We start from the raw sequence: 23,643 nt of genomic DNA on the forward strand, positions 1-23,643 counted from the left end.
CACTGATATTCTATTTCCGAGAGCGTAGAGTTTCAGTGAAGTCCTTCGGTGCCGTTGCTGTTGCCGCCGCTGACAGCTGGAGCACAGGGCCACGAGCATCATATCAACTGGCAGCAGGGGTGATGTGTGCAAAAAATAATGTAAAACAAATGAAAGAGAGATGAATCACAAGTTAAAACCCAGCAGAGAAAAACGGAGGTTATTAAACAACAAGTGCTCAGATATTGTTCTTTGAAGCAACACAATTTCACGCAGGTTCATAAAAATGGATGAGAGCAAGAGTGTGACGCGTTCAGTGGGGACGAGCGTTGCGCTGAGCTACCGTGGTGTAAATTGTGTTCTTTCAGACGCAGGCACAGTTTCCAGAGCGAGCCCATTAAAGAAGCACTGAAACACATTTAATGGACATCAGAAATCAAACCATTTCAGTCCCTCCTGGAGCAGACGGACTTGGAAGAGCATTTCTTTGGACCCGACGCAGGGATTGCATCTTCTACGTCAGAAAAAACCTTTCAAAGCTTCAGCTGCTCGACGCTGATTTTTGATCATCGCTATTAAAGGAGGAAGTGAGGGAGCCTCGCAGTAGAAGCTCAAATACTTTCTGTTACATTTTCGGGTTCGATGAGATACATATTGTGCACGGTAAGCGCGGTTGGTGGCACAGAGGGCGATGGTCACGTTGCCACAATGCCAAATCAAAGAGCGTATGGGACAGCACCCCCGGGCCGAGCCACCGAACCCTAACGCCGCTAACCAGCTGCTCAGCCCAGGTTGGGGGCAAAACCTTTGACTATCTGATGGGGGCGCCGGCTGAACGTCACCTGCACCGTCTTTCTGACTCTCGTTTACTAACTGTCGCCCCCCAGCGAGAAGAGCCACCTGCCCCGGCTCCCGGAAGGCACGCAGACGCGCTTTTCCGTTCCAGTGTGCATTTGTGACATGACGGCGCACGGAAAGCACGAAAACTCTCCGGAATGTGGCTGCGCAGAACGAGAAGGTCCCCCGATTCAGGCGATCGGGAGCAGCGTTTGCGTTAACGGGCGTTCGGGGGACGACCAACACAAGGGCGACTCCGCCTTCGAAATTTCACCGTCGCGGAGCCACTTCTCCTCCGCTTGTCGAGCCGTCATCTCGGAAACCTTCTCCCTCGTTTCGATTCCCTCTCCAAACGCCACCTGCACGGTTGCGCCAGACGGCCGCGATAGCGCAAGTGTGTGGCTTCCTCCGGCTTCCTCGAGATCGGAAGGCAGGCGGCTGGGGATCTGGGAGGGATGCTTGCAGGGGCAGGGAGCGTGGGCCACACGCTGTGGGGAGGGGCTGTTCATCTTCGGAGCTTCCCGTTGCTCCAGTTGAAAGTGGCGTTAACCTCCTCCTGGCGCCATGGCTGTCCTGAACCGAAAGAGCTGCTTCACCGCGGTAACATTTCCACCTGCACCATCGCTAACTGCAGCCCGGTGCGATGCAAGACGGGACGGAGGGCACTGAAAGCTAAATGGTCACGCGGTGGAGTCCGGCACAAATGCAGGAACACGGCCGTCCGTCCGTCTGAAGGAAGCGGCACAGGGCATCATGGGAAAAAAAAGGTGCTTCGGTGCTCTGTAGGTATTTCTACTGTGCCCATCTTTTTGTGCCATGATCACAAATGGATCAAATGGAAGAAAAAAGTATTTGTTGTGTCTAATTTAAAAGGATGCACCCAACAGACTGCATTTCCTTACATTCCCATTGATTCGCTTCGCTGAAACTTCTCTTCAAAGCGACGCAAATTTATCACTATCACTGCTCATAGCTTTTCCTAAGGCACCTTACCATGCTGGATACCTACATTTACCTATTTACAAAACAGAGCAATGTAAAAGTCTCTCTCTCTCTCACACACACACTTAAAATACAATTTACAGTCATCACCTTTAAATTTCATGCAGGTTTCATACAATTTTTTAAAACACACACACACACACACACACACACACACTGACCGAAACTGCTAGTCCCACGGCGAACTGGAGTCTAACCCCGCAACACAGGGCTGGAGGGGGGGGGGGGGGGACACACCCAGGACGGGATGCCAGTCCATTGCAAGGCACCCCAAGCAGGACTCGAACCCCAGACCCACCAGAGAGCAAGCACAGGCCAAACCCACTGTGTCACCGTGCCCCCCTTTTCAAAATACATATTTCATATTTTTAATATCCACAAAAAATTTCACATCTCAGACTAATTTATGGAGGTTTTTCCAAAAATAAAATAAAAATGCATCTTGCAGAGGGAGTTAAAAGGCCATACTGATTAAACAATTCACATAACTGGAGTTAGTCGCAGATCTGCTCTCGTAGTAATTGGTGTGAAAGCAGAGAGATGGAATCGCATGAGCTTGTGTGTGTGTGTGTGTGTGTGTGTGTGTGTGTGTGTGTGTGTGTGTGTGCGTGTGTGTGTCTCCAGTGCCCTTGTTCTGGAGCTGTACTGACACTGTGCAAGACACACAAAGCACATGGAAGTCCTGCCACAAAATTCCTCATTACAGTCCCCGCTAGAGCAGCCCAGCCCACCGCTGCACGTTCCTCTCTAGTGCCACCTGTTCAGGTGAGCATTGAGGTGCCCGGGTGTCTCGGACCACAGGCGTGTCGGTCCACAGGTGCTTTTGGCAGTCAGTAAGACGGATGGACGTTGCTACTGGGCCAGTATCCCAGCGGTTGCTGTTGTCCGTGTAGAAAAGCTCTGAAGACACGGGATCATTGCTACTGTGAGGATGAGCTCTCATCACACACATCAATACTGTCACCTCGAGGGTGAAGATGGCCTTCTCCTTAATCCTTTTACAAAGTGCTAAACCAGCCAGTTGACTTTATTGTCACCTAGTGGTGGCCTCCGGAACAGACAGGTTATAACTTGGACAGAATCATTGTACATCCTTCCCTCATGAAACAGGGTCCCGTACACTGCAAAACCACTACAACAGATTATGACCATATATAAATACCATTTTTTTCATAAAACAGACTTATTACTCAGTACAACAGCTTTTTCCCAGTGAAGTGGTCATTTTAACATCCACATTGGCTATTTTATTGACTGACTATTATGTGTTTCATTGAGCAAAGCACCCAGACACTATTCATCTTCCAAAAAATAAAAATTAACTACTGCACATACTTCCTACTTCCTACTTCTTACTTCCTACTTCCTGTCACACTGACAGTCTCAACCAATCACAGCACTGACTACGATAAACCTAATTCACAACTAAAACAACACATTCAATACAAAGTTTTAGAAACATTTTACATAAACATAAATATTAACTCAGTCTCTTAAATCACATAAACAGCTTTTTATAACATAAATATCTTTACACTCTCATAATAAAGGTGGCACTCACTCGTGTTACCACTTGTGTTTTATTCACTCTCCTGCACTGCTTATGGTGCCAGTTTTAATAATTTGGACAATAAGTGGCAGAATTTCAAGAAGGATGTTGGTGTTATCACTGTCAGGCATTAAAAAAATTGCTTTTATGTTTGTATTTCAATTAATTTTAGGTCATATATCTTTTCATCTGAGAAACTCAGATTTTTTATTCTTTAAAAAAATGGTCATTCTACATCCTAATAATGGAGAATCACCTGACAGCGTGATTTCATTTCAAGAAAGACACTGTATGGGACTTGCACTCACACATTGCCTTCCTTTCTTTCATTGCATATCGTATGTCTTCAGTGGTGGCTTTTCATGACTAACATCTGTTGCTTGGCACACAAATCAGTTGTATAGCATATCTGCACTGTAAATGACAAGTTTAATTTTGCACCATATTGTTTCATAACAACAAGCTGTTTACATCAATTACTATGCTTGTTAAAGTGAAGATATTCTTTCTCTTTGTCTTTGATCATTTACAATGATAGTGCTTCTCACTGCCTTAGCGGGTCCTCCGGACAGTTGAGTAACTATTTCTTCAAGCTCCATATCTCTGTAGATCCAAAGGTTAGGAAAAACTCCATATAGAACACCTAGTTGTGATGTTTCTCATCGCCAAGAATTTAGTCAGAGCAGGTAAACAGCTCCTCCCTGTGAACTAGTTACTTACACTTTTCCTTTCCCAGCAGCTTTTGGTACCAGTTTAATAAAGGACATTTCCTACATTGTGAATGAAAAGTGGTCGTTTCCATAAAGTGATATGGGTGCAGAGTTACAAACACGGGATACTAAAATCTAAGAAATACATGGCACAGGTGTCACGACCTCAGGAGGTGAAACCCCAAGGTCCACCAGAAGCGCCACCTGAGATCCATGTAATTGAACCAACACACCTGCTGTCAATAAACCTGATCAGTTTCCAGCCCTATAAAGGGCTTCAAGTCACCTCACTGGTTTGTAGATTCTTGATCAGCCCTTTACTTGTCAGTAACCAGTGAGTCTTGCTCACTGATTGGGTTTCTGTTCCAGTCCTGTTTACGCCAGTCCCTCGTGATCCTCTCCAGGTCCTGTGTACCACCCTGTCTTTACCATGCCTCACTGTATTAGCTCCGTTCACGCATCGCTATTTCTCTTTTTGCTGGGTGTCCTGAGCGTCAACCATGCACTTTAATTCCTGGTTAACACTGTGCACTTGAATTTGCACTCAGAGATCGTCGCACTTTACATTCATCTCCGGATGGTACAGTAAAACGCGTCCGTATTTGCTTTTTACGTCCGGACGTTACACGAACAAGAAATGCCAAAAAAAAAAAGAAAAAAACTGAGAAAGCTGAGCGGTGATCCAGCATTATGGTTTCAGTAGATAATAACTATATAGCTAGGACTATAATTGCTGTTCCAATGACAGTTTGCTAATCTATCAGAAAAATAAAATGGTTATGGGAAAAAAACTGCAGAATTAAGTGTTGGTAAAACATGACTGCTATCCACTACAATAGCGACCAATACAAAACAGCAGAGAGTAGGGAGAGCAATTAGAGGGCTGTCAGTCAAAGAAACCCACAGATTTCAGCTCCTTCATCACTGACTGCCAGTTATAGCAGAGTGGGGGGCTTCAGACACAAAGACCAGGAGGGTTTCTGACCAGTTTTACCGATTTGGCCGGTCTCCTCCACCTAGCGAGGGGAAAGCCCTCAACGCAGCGCCACACCCTCCCCCCAACCTCTATAGACTCTCTCCCTCTCTCTCTCTCACACACACACACACACACACACACACACACACACTCCACTACCAAAGCTCCATCTCTCCCCATCCCTGGTCAATGACTACATGTCACACGCCATACCTTCATCAAAAATTCATCTCCCTTTTCTCTCTCCGTGAGCTCATTAGTGTCGCCGCTTTGATTGCAGTTGACAGTGTGATTGATCAGCTGCCAGACTGGGAACTTGTATGTCTTTGTCTTTTCTATACATTATTCAATAAGCCATCAGCTCAGTGAGTGACAACAGGGAGGTTAGCGGATCGCTTCACCGATGCTTCTCCCAAACAAACTGAGCCCTGTGTACGTGCTCCTCCTCTCTCTCTCTCTCTCTCTCTCGCTCTCTCACACCGACACCCCCTTTCACACACTGCACACCACACACACACAGACACACACAAATATCTTCATGCTCAAACAAAGCTTGAATTGTACTCTTGCTCTTTTTCTCTCCCATAAACAGACATGCTCAGAAATAGCTGCATACTCATACAAAGCCAGGAAAATGCTCTGCTTCGTTGCTGTACACACACACAGAGCACCTGCAAGAACACACAGAAAAATTTGCATACTCAAAAATCAAGTGTGTGCACTCTCTCGGACTCACAATAATACACTGTACAGCAAATATCCGACTTCAACGCATTTCCATCCATATAGAGACACAAAACTGCAGTTCTATATAAAGCACATTTCCTGGATCAGTCTGTAAATGTACTTAGTGTGATTGCAAAGGGTTAGAAACATTATTCACTCGCTCACTATCAATAACCACTTGTCCCAGGTGGGGTTGTGGTGGTCTGGAGCACAGACTGTTATATTTAACATGACCATGTGAGTATTTCTAATGCATCTCCCAAAGGTAAAGTGTTAAATGGCCAGACCACACACACACATTTCAGGACATACATTATTAGTCCTTTGGGTCTATTCTTCAAGTGGTTTTTGAGGGGACCAAGGCTATGACCAGTAGTAGCCTTCAAGTACAATAAAAGAGTCCATTGATATTGTTAATTTGTTTACTCATAAATAGACCATTGCAGAAAAATGTGAACTGTGACCCTGAAATCTGTCCAGCCCAGTAGCGCACAGCATTCTATAAATTCCATCAGTACACAGGAAGGACCGTAACAAACTCAAAAGTAAATGTTATGAGTTTTGTACTAATAAAGGTGCTAAGACTTTGCCAGTGATCTCATGCTGTCTAACAAAGGAATTGTTACTGTAACTACAAGCATTTGACAGAGATACCTTGTTGTCCTTTGACAGAAATACCTTTTCACATTCCAGTGGCGTTTCGGTAATTTCCCCTTCTTACATCTGAGTGTGTTGGGTTTCTGGGGGCGGAGGTGGGTTGTCTGTGTGTGAAGACAACATCTGTCAGCGGACCTCACATATGATGCTTTCCCTTAAATGATCTATTCGGCCTCCTGGTCCACTGGAGTGACTCATCATCGGGCCGACCTTCCTTCTACAAGAGTAGGTGGGGCTGGGAATAGATACGAAATCCTGCGAAAGATCTGATTATAATGATGCTATTGTGCTGCAGGAAGACCATGAGAAAGAGGCGCTACAGAAGGAATGGTGGTTTGTAGGGACTGCAGGAGCAGGTACTTTGCGTCTAACGTGACTGTAGAAGCTGTGCGTTTTTTTTTTTTTGGTGTCTCCAGGCAGGTGAGAAAACACCACACGAAGCAGTCTTGAGTATCACCAAAGGCTGGGATGTTCTGCAGAGCCTCACACACACACTCCACTCTCCAGCAACTGAATAACTAAGGCTGGAGAATCTCAGGTCATTGTGAGTGAGGTCTCCTCGCTGTCTGGTCACATAACTACACTAATCACGCCAAGCTCTGTCCACCCAAGCATGGCAACTTCTGCAGTTTATTATTATTTATTTATTTATTTATTTATTCATTATGCACAGAATCCTGCTATGATAAACAAAGCTGAATTCCATTGGACCATATTTCTCAGTGGCACTATTAAGACATCAGAAAGCGTGTACATCATCTCGCAGGCTTGATAACCGTGGGTCCTGCACTATGTGGTACTGATACACCCTGAGTAGGTTTTATGAGTCAGCAACAGGTATTATCAGAGATCGGTTTCAGCAGACAACAGAGGAACAACATGGGAAGGTTTTGGATGCAAGTCAGCTCCCGTGACCTGGTTCTGATGTAGTTTGGCAGCGTTTGGGCTCCACTCCACCGCACACTCAGTGAGCTCATTAACTGCCCAGCATTTACCCTCTGTGCCTGTATGGTTCCCTCCGGCAAACTAATTGGGCAAATCGTTCCTTCTTAAATTTAAATAAGTGTTACATCCGTAAGCAGAACAATCTCGATCTTCAGTCACTCACCTAACATTTCTGAAGAAGCAGCTCAAGTGACTTCAGGTCATATAGAACATCGATGTATTTGAGTCACTCACATGAACACACATCGCAACTGACACCGTGATGTATTTCCGCACCTCGGAAGCCTCCTCATTTCTGGTTCATCCGTAAAACTCATAAAGCTGATAAAATTACGAGCCACCGAGAAACAGCCAAGCAGAAAGGCGTTTGCTAATACCGATTCCCTCCAGAATCATCTGTGCACCGCATGTTATGCTGCGCAACAAATACAGCATCCCTGGTGATAGATGTGCATCACAGCTCGGTAATCAATGTGCTCATTTCCCCAGCATTTCACATGAGGATCCACATTGCCTATTCAGCTCACTAAATAACCTGGTGTGACTTCATTATGAAAATTGTAACCTCCATGCTCAGCTATAACACAGAGGAGTTGGGTCATAGATTAGGTGTAATTCTATGCTAGTCTCAATAGCACATTCTATGAAATTCCAGTAATTAGTGCAAGTTGTAGAATAATTATAAGGCCCTCATCGAAAAAGGAAAATAAAAAAAAATCAATCTAATTCCTGCTAATCACAGTCACAGTACGGCTAATTTGTCGCTTAATTTTATGTTAATTTTGTCTTCATTTCTGAGCTGGGCTTTACTCTGTCTCAGAGAGTGTTTACTGTCACAGCAGGGAAAAAATCCTCTTTATTAACACAAATCCCCAGACACTTTGACTTAACCGGCTAAGAAGAACACGTATCGGTGGAGATGCAACTGGACCTGTGAGCTGATGGTCATGGGTTTGAACGTCTGCCACCATCATCGCCACTCAGCAAAACTGTATCTTAAATAGGTTAATAAGTTGCACTGCACCTGCTGAAAAGATGTGTAATGTTCGTAACTGTTATCCTGCAGCCCAAAAACCTACAGATCATCAAAAGTACAACTAACACCTGGATAACAACCATCTACTGGGCATAAAACCTCCGGAAGGTTGTGGTGCCAGACTGCAGTCGGGAAAAGTGCGGAAAAGTGTGTTTGGAGGGGAAATGAGCACGTTATGAAAGGCCCTGCATGTTCCTGCTTTTCCTGCTGCTCCTGGAAGTCCGCTGGGAATTTTGAATAAATTCTCCTCCACTTGGCTGGAGACCCTGCTGTTCTCCCAGAAAACGCGCATCCGGCGCGGAGCCTCGGTGGCCACACACTTTGGGAGCCTCGGAAAGATCAGGGCAAACAGAATATGCGGCCGGATCATTTTGTATTACCGGAAGGTGACACATCAGCAGATACAGGATAATCCTGCTGCAGCATCCTTTTGCAAAGGCATTGCTTTAAAAGAGCTCACTTTGTATTGTGGCATTCTAACAGTGCAGTATCTTCTCCAGCTGTTTCGGCTGAAGTCTCCAAAGGATTCCCACACACACACACACACACACACACACACACACACACTAAAAACCCAGAGTCCACACACTGCCGCCACCACCAAAAGGCTCTTTGCTCTTTTATTCTGACCAGATTCTTGTCCTTCCCACCATTGCCAAGTATCGCACTGCGCGTCTTGATGCGCCTTCAATCTGCGCCGCCGTTTGCGACACGTTGCAGCCTGTTTGCTTTTATACTTTTATTTTATTTAGAAATGTGATGAGCTCGTGCTCGCGGAGAAAGGAGGAGAGCGACTTGTGGTTCTTTACCTCACTCACTGGGGTGTCAAGCCATCCTTTGCAAATCGTGATGTTAAGAGCTACTGTTGCTCACAAAGGTCGCAGTTATTTTTACAATTATTTATAAAGTTTGTACCCCCCCCCCACACACACAAACACACACACACACTGTGTGCCCGCACCGGATTACAGCAAAATGACTCTGGAGCAAATGAAATGACGAACTCATGTAACTTTTCTCAGCATTTAGTAAAATCGCGGTACTTTCATATAATAATCTGCCATGTGCCCTCGGTGTTGATTTGCAGAGATTCGGTGTCGTTTGTGCTCCTTCTTCTGCATTCGGCGGAACCTTTATCTCTCTCATCTGCATTTTATATCAGCTCTGCCGTGTCCATGGTTACAAGAGCCGCTGTCGGTATCTGGAGAAAGGCGCGAGACAACTGAGTGATTTGGACCGGAACCCCTGGATCGCACATCCACCTTCCTGTGGTTTTACGCGAGAAAAATTTAAAAAGAAGACGAAGAAGAAGAAGAAGAAGAGGAGAAAAAAAAAAGAACAACATTACAACCGGCGTTTGCGTTCTCGGTTTGCGCGCGTTTTCAGCAGCGTGCCAAAAAAGTCCACGTTCACCGTTCATCTCATTCTTACACTCAGATCGAACTTACAGTAGAATAAATACTGTTTGCATCCACCCTCCTTCAACTTATTCCAGCAGCAGAGCGACGCGCACTTTTTTAGCACCAAAAAACCCGCGCTCAACCATTATTGCCAATTATAAGGAAATTATTTCCACTTCATTACTTCAGCGGTTCATTCATCGTATCATCCTTGTTGTTATTTTGTTAAATGTGACCAATTTATTACAGTTTCCCTTTGGACGTGAAACCGCGCCGGGCGCGAGCCGTGCGCGGTATTCCAGTATTCCTGCGCGCGCCCGCGGTGTGAACGCGTCCGGAGCGCGTGCTGAAAGCAGAGCGAAGGGAACGTGTTTACCTGTTTCGTGCGATGCCGCTCTCGGTGCCGGAGCCTGGAGTCCCGTTTGGCCCCCCGGCCGGTGGCGCCGGGCGAAGTTTGGCCGCGCAGGTGGTACCTGTCCGTGGTGCTGAAGGCGCTCGGACTCCGGAGCGCGCGGATTCCTTGGGATGCTCTCGTGCGATCCGCTCTTATCTTTTTCCTCCCCCGGCTCACACTTTTTTTTTTAACCCACTCTGCGGTAGAGTCCAAAACAGCCGTTCTGTTCGAACTGCTGCGATATTCTGGGAAGATGCCACCAAAGGCTTCTCCGCACGCACGTCTCAAGCTTCTGCGAAGCCCTGCTGTGAAGTGATGCTAGTGATGCTGGAGATGATGCCGGAGATGATGCTGGAGATGATGCCGGAGATGATGCTGGAGATGATGCCGGAGATGATGCTTGAGATGATGCCGGAGATGCGGCTGCTCTTCTTCGCGCTGTCCGCGCGCAGGGAGACCCCCAGCAGACAGAAGGGTCTCCAACTTCTGCCCGTGAGAAGGTGGCGGGAAGGAGCTCTTCTCACCGCCCGCGGCCCCCAGACAGAGCCCCCCGGCAGCGCTCCGTGCAGCCTCTGCCGTCCGTCCTCACATCACATGTTTCCACAGTGAGGAACAAACAACACGCACGGGTTTCTGTCCTTCCAAATATCAGCTCTCGCAAGGAGAAGCGTTTCCTTCCGATGCTGCAAATTTCTAGCACAGCTCTTACTGAACTGTAACTCCTCTACACATTATGTCATTTTGCAAGGTGTCTGGGAGCGAAAATCTCCAGAAGTTAGAGCGGTTTTTGTTTCACGAGGAGGTCATGAACACCAAACCTTTAACGATTCCTGAATGGCGTTGGCTCTAAGCCCATGCCCTTCTATTTGTGGTCAGTGCTCAAGTCCTGACTTGATGCCTCTGTGGAACCGTGGCCTCTTGGGGGTTTAACAAGTTCCTGGGGAACATCTGATCTGACCTCCATCATCTAGTTCCTCCCATATCCCAACAGGAGCTCCCACTTTAGCTCATATAAGACATCCAGTCTTGAAGGATTAATATTTAATACCGTATGAAGGCTCATTACCCCGTGTTTCGTGAATATAGACGGTGGGATTAATGGACTTGCTGGGTGGTCTAATAACTGAATCAGAGGTCGACTTCATATCTGAGAAAGAGCAATACATATAGACCAAATCATTATATACGTGTCAGTTTTTGACCATAATTCTTCTGCCAATAACACGAGACGTATTCCAAATAATTATGGGGTTCGTGTTCATAAACAAGAATACATTGTCCTTCAAAAATACTTGGCAAATATTTGGAACTATTCAGCTATAGCTCTAACTATTCAAACGAACCAGTATTATAACACTTGACATAATATGCAATTAAGATTGCGTTCATTTTTAATAAAATCATTACATTTTCAACTGCATTAATCACATGTTTCATAATTGCTCATAAACAACTGTAAAATATTCTTACATAAATTGGTTAAACAATGTGTAGTATTTATGAATCAAGCTATAAACCCGTCAAGTAGCAGTAAACACAAATGTGTGTGAGTGAGTGTGTAAACTGTATACATATTTGAGTACGAGGAACATAAGGCACTTTGCATTCTTACACAATCATTTACAGCACAGGGTGTTCTTACTGTATCAGCTCAGGGTAATTTCTTCGTTCAGTGGTACTACAGTAGGAGGGGAATTGAAACCAGAGACTTTCAGGCTGCAAGGGACCAGTTCTAACTACTACTCCACCTGCTGCCTGCCATGGGAATGAGAGCTCACCTGCGTGCTAGTCAGGCCTTGTGTGGTGGCGCGCGTCTCGCGTAACGCAAACTTTCCGAATGAGTATGCCGGGCTAAATAAATCCAAAAATAACCGGCGTGACGCAAATTTCACTTCGGATTGCTTGTGCCCCGTCTTTGTGTTTTGAGCCCCTCTCAAGAGATGCGAGAATGAACTTCCCTTGTTGTCAGCGACCCCCCGGGGGGCTGCGCGGACACTGCTGCCGAACATGAGGCCGGCGGGGCGAAGCAAGGGGGTCGTGCCTTTTCCAGGCAACATGTCAACTTGCAGGTTGTTCCACACTGTTTTTGCTTAAGGGCGAACGGCAGGTGGCACGGTGGTTAAGGACCCGTCCCTGTAAACTAAAGGCCGCGCTATCTGGTTCTGCGTGGTGCCCTCGAGCAATTTACTTAGCCCGTCGTTTCTCCAGCAAACACAGCCAGCTGTACAAATGTGTCACACAAGGTATATCACCTCACGTGAGGTAAGACTCAGACTAAAATAATTCAGATGAGGTGTGCATCCATGTTTGTTTCCTGCGGTCATTGAGAAATGGACTTCTGGAGCTGAACATTGCATTGTGTTTGGGGTGTAAACCCACAAAATGTCATTCTCTCAAGAGCGTAACCACCGGAAACGGAGTTAGAGTTTCCAACGGCAAATGAAAATCATTCTTTGAAAACATTCAAATATTGAACATTTATCCATATCCAGGAGTATTTAGAAATGTTTATCTGCAGGTTCACCATGTTCCAGTATTCCAGGGCTGTTGGACATCAGCTGCATATAAAGCAGTAATTGAGAGGTCTTGAACCCGGCACAGAGCCTCTGCACTTTCCCATCCCAGCAACGGTTCTAATTAATCATTAATCAATTAACTGTTGACTGAATAAAGCACGTTATTAAAATATTGCAAAGGGCTTGTATTTCACTACCAAATGTGAGTTTTTTGTGGAATTCCTACCATAGCGAAAGAATTTAAAAGATGCCATTTTTGTCTTTCCTGAGCTACATAACGGACTTACAGCAATTTTCCTCAAAGGGACAATAATTAGAGTAAGTCGGGTTCATTGCCGTCACATCATGGTGAACTCTTGCTTCGTTTCCACGGTAAGGGAGGGTACAGAAGCGGTGTACTGCGGCGTACCGTCGTCTTCCTCCGCACGTCGTTGGATTGCGACCACAGAGAGAAGGCGGAAACTCGAAAGTCGAACCCGCACTCAGATACACAGCTCGTCGTGTACTGTGTGGCGTCAGCGCTACCCGCTGTGCCGCTGTGCGCCTCCATCACCGGCCTCTCGACGCAAACGTTAAGTACCGATCAACCCAGAAGGGCTCTGTACTGGTGTATTGTTCTCCTTGCTTCTTAAGCGTGGTGATTTTAATAAAACATTTTCCCAGAACAAACACATTTGTAACAGTTTTCTTCCATCGATTTGGTTTTCCACTCAGCGAGCTCTCCGCTATGGTGTTGGTTCACTGCTCTGTGTTCCGCTGAACCGACAGATACAAGATGAGCTGCTGCAAAATCCACCGTAAATTAGCAGTCGCCAGGATAAAGGTGGAACATCCTTGACGTGATTCGTGATTTCAGTGATATGGAGAGAAGCTGTGAGGTTTGATAGAACGCAAACACACCTGTTCCGATCCAGTTCAGTTCTGCGGTGCCGTTTCACGAGTTTCCTGTTTTCGCCCTCCTCAGTTGTGTGTTCACTTGCGATGTGTAGTAACTCTGGTTTAATTCTGTTTCACTGTAGTTTTTATTTACTAACGCTGAAATAATCACTGGCACCTGGGATTGAATATGAACGAATGAAAGGCTTTTTTAGCTTTATAATTTAATCTCTGAGCCTATCTGACAATCTATTTGAAATACAGCTCATATCACATGTGGTTTCCGTATTATGTGGACTTTTTGTCTGTCCCCAGCCCTTATCTCCATTCCTGAAAATTGAGACTTGGCTGTGTGTGTTTGAGGGGTACCCCACTCGTGTGTATTGCCCGAAAGCTCCGGGGAGGTACCTTTCGTCTCATGACAGGGTAACCATGCAGGTAATAGTTCACGGCACTGCCATCTCCACGTGATGTGCCCAACCCCCCCCCCCCCTCCCCGCTCACCACACTGCCCTGTTGCATCCTGTCCCGTGTCATCCGCGGGGCCCCGCTCTCCCTCTCCAGAGGTCTGGCAGGGAAAAAGGAAAACAACTTTTGCATGTCGCCCCTCAGGTGAGCAGAGCCCCAAAATAGAGTGCCACCCCACCCCCCACCCCCGAAAAAGCCCTCTGCGCCTCCTGGATATTTCACCACAGTGGCACCCGAAGGAGCTGATGGAACCTGGGCCTCAGATGCTTGGTGATTACACGCCTCCTTTGGCAGACCATCCATGTGGAAGGGGAGCAGGCTGGATGCACCGTGGGAACTGCGCGGGAGCGGAGACCATGGGGTGGGGGGGAGGGGAGAGCTTTGGGTGCCGTGCCACGTTCTCACGTACCGCGGACCGTCTCTCTTTTCGCCCCGTTTACAGCAACCGCCGGCAGCCCATAGGCAAAAGGTCACCGTCTGCCTCGTGTGTTATTTTACACCAGAAAAACACAGCGGGCACAAAAACGAGGCGCAGGGGCCAATATGACGGTATTCAAAGGCGGGGAGGAGAAGACGACACCGGGCCAACTGTCTCCATCTGTCCTTACATAATTGAGGATACCGCAGCCTCATTCTCCGACCCCCACCGTCCTCCAGCGAGGGCGGACAGACATCCGAGATCCATCGCTTAACCTGTGCGAAGAGGACTAGGGCCACTGCCGGGTGAATGGGGAGGGGGGGGGGACGGGGGACGGACGGACCAGGAGTGAGTGCATCAGGCAAGCCAAAGAAAAACAAAAAACAAGAATAAACCATTCAGCCTCAGAATTAGCTCCGTTATCTGTCCTGTTTTTCATCACAGCCGGAGAATGTGCTGAATAGTTTTTAAGTGCGGGGGAGAGAAAAGTTTGAGCGCGGCGCTGACTAATGGCACACATTCTCCCCTCTCACTTTAGCATAATTTCTTATTCACTGGCACAAAGGGACCAATTTCTTCTCAAATAGATTTTACCCAAATATTACAGTGACAGAGAATGCCTGAGTGGGGAGCAGGGCTGAGATAAGCATATGCCAATTAATTCACACAAAATTACTTTAAACTTTTACATTTACATTGCGACTTGCTGTCAGAAAGTCACTGTCTTAATTATGCCATAATTTTGAGTCCGTTCAGGGCCTCATTTGCTGTTCTTTTGTGTCGGTGAATGATGAAAGGTTCGACGTAATGGCGAAATTAAGTTTTTTGTTACTTACATATAAACAGTAGCGGTAAACTAATGTCATTTTTTAAATCAATACTTCTGGGTTAAGGTCAGTGTGTTGAATTGGTGGCAGTACTTGTATTGGCCGCGAGGGGGCGCTGCTCGCAGTGCTGCTCACCAAAGGCCTGTAGTCCTCAGCGGGGCAGAGGGTGTGTCGCGCTTCCACAAGTCATAATATGATCATGGACTGAGCGCTGAATGTCTCAACAACCCCCCCCCAGAAAATAAAAAACAATAATAAGTTTCTGTGCAACTTCCTTTAATGTGAACAAGTTGAAATTAATTGAAACCTCGAGTAATGATTAGGGTTAGGGTTCGGGTTCGCGTTGGGTAGGGGTAGACATGCGGTGTAATTCTGATTGCAGTTTGTTTTTTTATCGTTATTAATATTTTATGATGTGTCAGTTATAAACTACGGCAAGGGCATCTCAAAGAAAATAAAACATATTGCTAGAAAGTGGTTGCATTTGTGAGATCATGATGCAAGCCTGTGCAAAAACAAGGTTTTCAACTTAGCAGATAGACGAAATTGAGTATTAGCAGAAACAAAAGCCTGCACGGAGGAGCCGGCGCCGCGCCCCGCAGCCTTGGCGCGTTCTCTAACCTGAGCCATTACCATTCGAACCGTTCTACCGCTCATATTCTTCTTTATTATTAGCGATGTGGGACTCAGATGAGCAGTTCCAGGCTGCGACAGGCGCTGTGTCCGCAGAGTTCTCTCAGTCACAAGTAGCACTGCAATCTGCCTGGACTCAACAGCTTTTGACCTCATTGAGAACACATGTAAATACATTTTCAGCTATTTTTTCAGCTCTTGATAAAGACTGAGGTCAGGGGATAGATAGATAGATCTAGAGGGGAAATTCAGTTATTCAGAGACATATAGACCATACAGAAACAACTAGAACGAAGACTCACAGTAGGACAAAGACCCGAGACAAGTATAAACGATCGATACTTAATATACGTTATCATGTATAGATGATCTGCCCAAATTGAGCCTTTTGTTGTTTTACACACAAGAGGAATGGAAATTCTGCTGCCTTTGGCTGAGACAGTTTCGCGCAGCAGCTGCTGCTCCTCACCTTTCAGATGAGATACTGTTCTCTGAGGTTTTTTTATATCCCCAATTAATATTTATAGCCAGTCCCACATTCTGTCAACTTATCGCCGATTCATCACAGGAATCTTAAAAATGCCATAGAAAAGCCAAAGTCCGTCAAAATTCTTATCATCCTCCTCCGATTTCACCTGCTGAAGTCAAAGGCAACGCGAACCCAACTCTTAAAGTGCCATTTTCGGAAAAAGCTTCGCAGCTGCTGCCGGAGATAGGCATTAAATATCTTAAAGGTGACTCTCTACCCGTAGCCGTTTGCCATCTAGAACAACATGAAACATAAATATTCATCCTATTAGCAGATCCAGCTGGTTGCTTTGTGCACGTCACAGAGCGTTACAGTCACCAGCTCCATATTTCCTTCTTCATTGAAAGTTAAGAGGACCGAAATCAATTGAACAGCAAGGAGGGCTTTGGAGCGACGCTGTTTTCTCCTGCAGTCCTACCGGCGCATTGATTTCCAGTTTGAGCACGAGACAAAGGCGCTCCCTGGGCGTGGGCCGAGGTGCCCCGTCAATGGCCTTCAGTCATGTAGCACTGAGTCAATCCATCCCAGCTCCTCCTCTTGCAACTCCATTGTGAACAAACTGGGTGTCGATACGGAGCATCGCAGCACTAGAAGGAAACAGAGGGAAGGGAAGAAGCACCACAGCGATGCGCACAAGAAAACAAGAGCGATGGTGCCGTCGACTCGCCTCCAGGGTCCGCTGGAAAAACAGCAGGATTAGCGTTTCGCAAAAGTCGAGCTACGTGGACATTTTAACAAGAAATGAACATGACACCCTAGACTGGACGCCAGTCCATCACAAGATACACGCGCACCTCCGCGCGCTACAGCCAACTTAGCATCAGCAGTCCACCTGAGCTGGATGTCCTTGGACTGCGGGAAGAAACCAGAGCGCCCGGAGGAAAGCCACACGGACATGGAGAGACCACGCAAACTGCGAGACCGAGCGAGATTCGAAGCTACGTCCAAACAGCACCGAGGTGGAAGTGCACTTCAAAGGCAGTTCTCTCTGCTGTGATTGGACCCTGGTGCCGAATTTTATTTATGTTTTGTTTCTCTTCGGCTGCTTTTCCTTTGAAGATGACAGGCGAGTGTCACTGCGGAGACATCATGTAGATCTTAACACCCAGGGAACGTTCGTCAGCTGCTGGGCAGAGCCGTAGGGGAACGGGCGGTGGGTGCGGGTCGCCGGTGGGGCCGATGTCCCATGGTGACCATGACCGTGAACACACAAATGATAAAGGCAGGTGGGGGGGTGGAGGACGTGTCTAAATGATGGAGCTGTCGCTCCTCACTGCTCGTTTAGCCCTAATTCATCGTTGTTATTATTGCTCATACTTTTGGCAGACGCCGTTTTATGTCGGTCTCTCCTGGGAAGACAGTCTGACGTCCGTTATATCAAGAAGCTCAACAGCGATAACAAAAACAACAACAATGGAGACAACATTTTGTTTTGATGGAATTTCCACCGCGGAGAAACTTTATCACAGACAGCTGGGAAAACCGGAAGAAACCGCATGCCAGTGAAAATGGTAAAAACATTTCATTAAATCTGATAATTACGCACAAAAGCAGAGCAAATGACCACATAACTGGCAGCACAATTCATTAAATACAACAGAACCCAGAGGTCTGTTCCAGTGGCTTCAAAGATCACGAAGAGGGGAAAATCCATCACATAATGGAAGATACAGCACTAATTTAAATACGGAACTAAAAGAGAAACTGACACATCATACTATTCTACACATTCGGCTCGATTCTTTTTCAAATTGTGCCTTTCTCGGTGGGATGAGACAGAACACACACCGTGTTTGACACACACAAAGTGGCAGAGAAAGAAATCGGATCAAAGAGAGAAGTTAATGCACTGCTCAAAATGAAGCCGCTTGGCTGCTGAGGAGAGGAAAACAAAGAAACTCCCAACACGCAAGAGAGAGTTTCAAATTAACTGCCACTTAAGAAACATTTATTTATTTAACTGACGCTGTTCCCCAAAGCGACTCGGGGTGTTAAGTACCAACAAATGTTTTGCCATGTCCACAGCTGGGTTATTTTCACTGTACCAGTTGATGAAGGTGCTACAGCATGAGGTGGGATTCAAACCTGGTTCTTTCAAGTGCTGAGCTGCAACTACTAGACCACCTGCTGGCCAAATTCACAGGAGCAAACTAAAGAAATATCAAACAATAACAAATAGTAATAAATTGAAAATACAAAGTGACTGTACGTAAGACAAAAAAAAGGAACAGTTGTCGGAAGCGTATCGCTGTTGCTCTATGAAATGAGGGATGGTCCTCATCACAATAAGGACAGGAACAGCACAAAGTCAACAGCCAGTGTCACAGCACCTGTCTTACCCCCTTATACCATGTTATCCTCAAAGTCACCTCCTGCCACTACATCCTTGTCGCCTCAAGCTTGATTGACAGGTCAGGTGGAGATGTGTCACCTCTCATATAATCAGCAGGAATTATGGGAAACCCTTAATTCATCACGCTAACACCTCCAGTCACCCGGTCGTGCCAAACATCAGCAGAATTAGTGGACGGCTTTAGAGTTCGGCTGAGCGCTCGAGGTGTGGGAGGGGACTCGGCAGTGGAGAAAGGGAAGCGGGGGACAATGAACTAGTAAATAACCTTTATGTCATTGAACAAACAAAACTGCAGACTGCAGTAAACAATGTATTTTCACTCAGCGCTTGTGCTGCTCAGGGTCACCGACTCCAGAGCCCATCCCGGAATCACTGGGCACAAGTGACATCGGTCCAAAGCAGGGCAGACATACCATCAACTATGGCAAGTTTGTGAGCAACAGTTCACCTACACCACATATTTTTGGAATGTGGGAGGAAACCGGAGCACCGGAGAACATGGAAACTCTACGCAGACCGACTCCCTGCTGTGCTACCATGCCACCCTGTGAGCCAAATAGATACATGTTATAGTTGTTTATAATGCAATAATAAAACTGATTATTGAATGACGTTTATTATGCCATCTGAACAACTTCACTGTCTCAGTCATTACTGGAAGTCCTGCACTTATTTGTAGAATTTGCAGTCTATAGACTTCTGTTACCTGGAAGCATAGAGCTCATTTCCGAAAAACAAGTGCAGTTTATAAGTATTTTCACATGGCACCACTAGAAAAATTTGAGACAATTTGAAACAAGAATCTTGGCCACACTTGGACTCGTGTTTGTCTGCAATAATCACTCAGCATCTTTTCTTCTGGTCTTTACTGTAGTAAAAAGAATGTACTGGCCAACAACGGACGGTGTGATGGGGTCAGACTTACAGTCATAGTTTCGTTTGTGTGTGTGTGAGAACTCCCAGATTTGCCATTTGACGCTCTCTGCTCTTCATTATACTCTCCCTATACTACGGTATTCCTGACCTGACCACACACACCACAGATGCACAAGATGTGAATGAAACATTTGAAATTCAACGAAAGTGGAGCTCACTCGTCTTGTGTTCCGACGCAGTGTGTGGAGCTTCTCATGAAGCCTGATGACAATCAGATGAAAGAAGTCATATTTACGAGGAAGCAAAGTTGTAAATTGGCCACGCTTGACTGGAACACAACAAGACACCTGTTTAGTGCCTCCAGTGCCGGATCCCCCTCTGGGCAGCGTGGGCACAGTGCCCGGGGAAGGCAAAGTATCAGGGTCTGTGAAGGAGGGAAAAAATGCAAAGAACAGAAAAAGGAGGGAAAAAGGATTGAGACAAAATACCCTGAATCTCGTCCAGGGTGCCCCCCCCCCCCCGAGCTTTACGCCCAGTGATTCCAGGATAGGCACCAGACCCCTGTGATCCCCGCGTGAAAGCAGCAGACCTGCGGCAACTTGCGGCTCGGCTTGTCCTTCCAGAGCAGGGAAAACCAGGCGATGCGTTTGGCAGAACGAAGCCCAGAGTAAAGCTTCATGAGCACATATCCCGACCCAGTCTTGTCTGACCCAAAGCGCTGTTTTTTTTTTCCTTTTTCCCTCCTCTCCTGCTTCCTGACCTCTCGAACGCAGGCAACATCATTAAAACCCTCCTATACACAGAAAACTGCAGAGCACCTGCTGCTGCTGCCCAGGGAAAGAAAACACCCAAAATCTGCGGTGGGAAATAGAGGAGCTGAGCACAACACCTGTGAGAAGATGTAAATAACCTCAACGGTTCCTTTTCTCACCGCAAATTAGCAGCGGAGTCTCAATTAAACGCCGAGTCTTCATCGTCACACAAGCGCGGGGACACAAACGCGCTCGGCACCACGAGACCTTTTGAGAAGTGATTACAGGAGGAGTCGCGACATATCCAGGCGATTTCCCTCCACCCGCCCCCGCCCCGCTGCATCCACACACACCTCCGCTTCTAATGAGTTCCTTATCACAGCTGCCAACACACCACCGAAGTTGCTCCAGTTCATCAGCCGTCGCTCTCCCAGGGTCCCGCCGATCAAAATGCGAACGTAAACATTTATAATTACGGAGCAGTTTCCGCTACAAGGTCTAGTGGGCAAAGTAGGGAGAAAATCTGAAACCTTCGCCATTAATTATGAATCACAGAATATTCTTATTATGAGGAGGAAAAAAACAGCAGGTCAAAAAAGGACAGAAGACGGTGCATAAATTGATTCTTTCCAAGGAAGATAATCTTTTAAATCTTTAGGACTAGGATAGTAAATAAAAACTTGGGTTTAATGTAATAAAGGACAGGTTAGAATCGACCCCAAGGATTCTCCCATCTAGGGGAGAAAATGACTGCAAATATGCTAGAACTTTAAGACGTTGGAGAATGTTGGATAAAGTTGGACGACCAACACGATGTTGGACTTTGAGTGAAGCTCTTTCAGGGTCTCCTCGCCAGTCCCCACGATGACATTCGGCGACGGTTCTCGCCCTGCCAGGAAACACGAGGCAACCGTGACGTTCTCGTTTCACAGCTGCCTGGATGACCAGAGGATAACACCTGTCTCGTGCCCAATACCTTGACTGTCCAAGAGTCCCCGGCTGATTCACCCCACAGGCAATTGTGATGGAAGTGTCTCGCACTGCTGAGTGAGTCTCGATCGCACTGGGTGACTAACACCTCAGTTTTGGATCTCTATGAGAGAACATTCTCATGTGAAACCACACATAAAATATCACGTTGTTGCTGAGTGATCAAGGGATCTCCAAGACACGGAGACACGAGAGCTCTTTGGACAGGTAGCTTGAACACCTCTGACCACTTGTCGCAGAACATACACACCTACCCTGCAGAAGATGCAAGACACACCTACGAAGAGCGACCCGCAACAGGCGATCGGCATCACGCAGCAAAGCAAGATGCGTTTCGGAGAAACCCCACTGGCTCACTTTCCGTCTCCTGCGAAAGCTACCATTTCTACGCCCCAGAAATTTCCATTAATGCATCAATGTGAATTTGTGGACAGGCTTCACACTGCTCCCAGATATTTCTGCCATGCAGATTTCTCATCTTTGGCCCTGTTCTATTGTTCTTGATGCCCTTTCAGATGACTTTGGAGCATTCTTCACGAGACAGATGATGGGGCACTTAGCATTTATATTCAGACCCCTGGGCTCCCGTTCAGACAGGTCTGGAAGTGAGGCTCCGGCAGAAGGAATTGCTCTTAAGAGGGGAGAAAAAGGTCAACATCAAGAACATGCTGGTCAACTGCTCCCTTCACTTTATGCCCACATCTGTCTACCATCATTATGATTCACCGGTGGGCCGCTGGCCTGTTTGGCCCGGCCAGGTGGGAAAAGGGGGCACTTTATTTTCTGTGACTTTCATCCTACAGTCCTTCCCATAGCATACGGAGGTGTCCAAGCAGTGATAGCGACACACAGCAGCAATGTGGCCAAGAGCCCGACCACCAAACAACAATCTCTCTATGATCAGATCAAGACATTAAGAAGAAGCCGCACCACTGTACTCATTTTTCAAGAAGCAGCAGCGATCCAAAGAACTCGGATCAAAATTTTCCCCTGAGCGAGTCACCGCAGACTCAAAACTCAGGGAGCTGCAGCAGGATTGTATCTACAGGTTTGCATTAATACTTTACTAGTGGGCGTTACGGATGTCATGTGTCAGTCCGACTCCAGGACGGACCAGGACGAAGGTGCAGACTGGTTTCCCTTTGTGCTCCGCGTCTCTTTCCGGATGGATGATCAGCCCGAAAGAAAAACCCTCACATTGCATGAGTCCAAGGGTGAATGTGGCACGTGAGTGTTCCTCTGAGCTGCTTACAGCTCTACACCCCCCTTTCAAATCTCTCCATCTTTAATGCGTCACACCAATATAATTAAGAGCAGCCTTGGCTTTCCGCAGTTCCGAGCTGGTGCAACAAATGAACAGCTGAGTTGTGAGAGAAGCCCATTGGGTTATTTATGGAAAATTAATGGGCCTTGGGCTCTTCCAGCTGAGAAGCACCCTACTTAGCTAACAATCCATGGAGACATCAGATCAGGCCAGCACACACTTTTCACTCACAAGGTTATTGCTGTAGTGCACGCTGTACTGTCAATTAACTGCGTTACATTAACGTTGGGAATATATGTCGAACTCATTTCGTTTTACTGAGCAGAGGACACCAGAATGTAGCATTAGGTGCAGTGACATTATATAGCGCATGATATTTGACATGTGCTGTGATTTAAATGGTATCCAGCTGAAATGTAGCTTTGGTGATCTCTACAACTGTGATGTGTCACTGATACTGAAAAATAAGACAAATATTAGGATAATATTGATAGTATTTGTCTGAAGATTTCTTATTTTAATTTGGGTACTTTTATTTTAAGAGCAACATGGTTTTGCAGAAGGTAGCACTGGAGCCTCACAGCTCCTGGACTCTGGGTTCAAATGTGATTCCTTCTGTGTGTAGTTTGCATGTTCTCTCCATGCTCACGTGGTTTTTCTTCCAGTGTTAAACATGTGTTTCATGTGAACTCATGAGTAGGTTGCCTTTTGTGTGTGTGTGTGTGTGTGTGTGTGTGTGTGTGTGTGTGTGTGTGTGTGTGTGTGTGTGTGTGTGCGCGCGCGCGCCTCTAGCCTTGCACAGTATACATCCAGGATAGGCTCTGGGTCGCTGTGATCCTGCACTGGACAAGGAGCGACTGGTAATTAATTAATGCTTTATTATAGCTGCCTTTTTTATGAAAAACTGGTGGAAAAAGGATTCCTGCTTTT

The 23,643-nt window shown here is 46.5% G+C and overlaps 1 protein-coding gene across 1 annotated transcript in view; it reads right to left on the bottom strand.

The window, feature by feature from the left end:
• The window catches only part of LOC108923425 (metabotropic glutamate receptor 2-like), a 44,603-nt gene extending 34,102 nt beyond the window's left edge, over positions 1-10,501 (bottom strand). The window contains exon 1 of the mRNA XM_018734155.2: positions 10,194-10,501. The gene's annotated coding sequence lies outside the window, so the exon portion shown is untranslated. The remainder of the gene's footprint in view (positions 1-10,193) is intronic.
• Positions 10,502-23,643: the final 13,142 nt, after the last annotated feature.

This window comes from Scleropages formosus, chromosome 22, assembly GCF_900964775.1.
Source record: "Scleropages formosus chromosome 22, fSclFor1.1, whole genome shotgun sequence".
In the NCBI taxonomy this organism is placed as follows: domain Eukaryota; kingdom Metazoa; phylum Chordata; class Actinopteri; order Osteoglossiformes; family Osteoglossidae; genus Scleropages; species Scleropages formosus.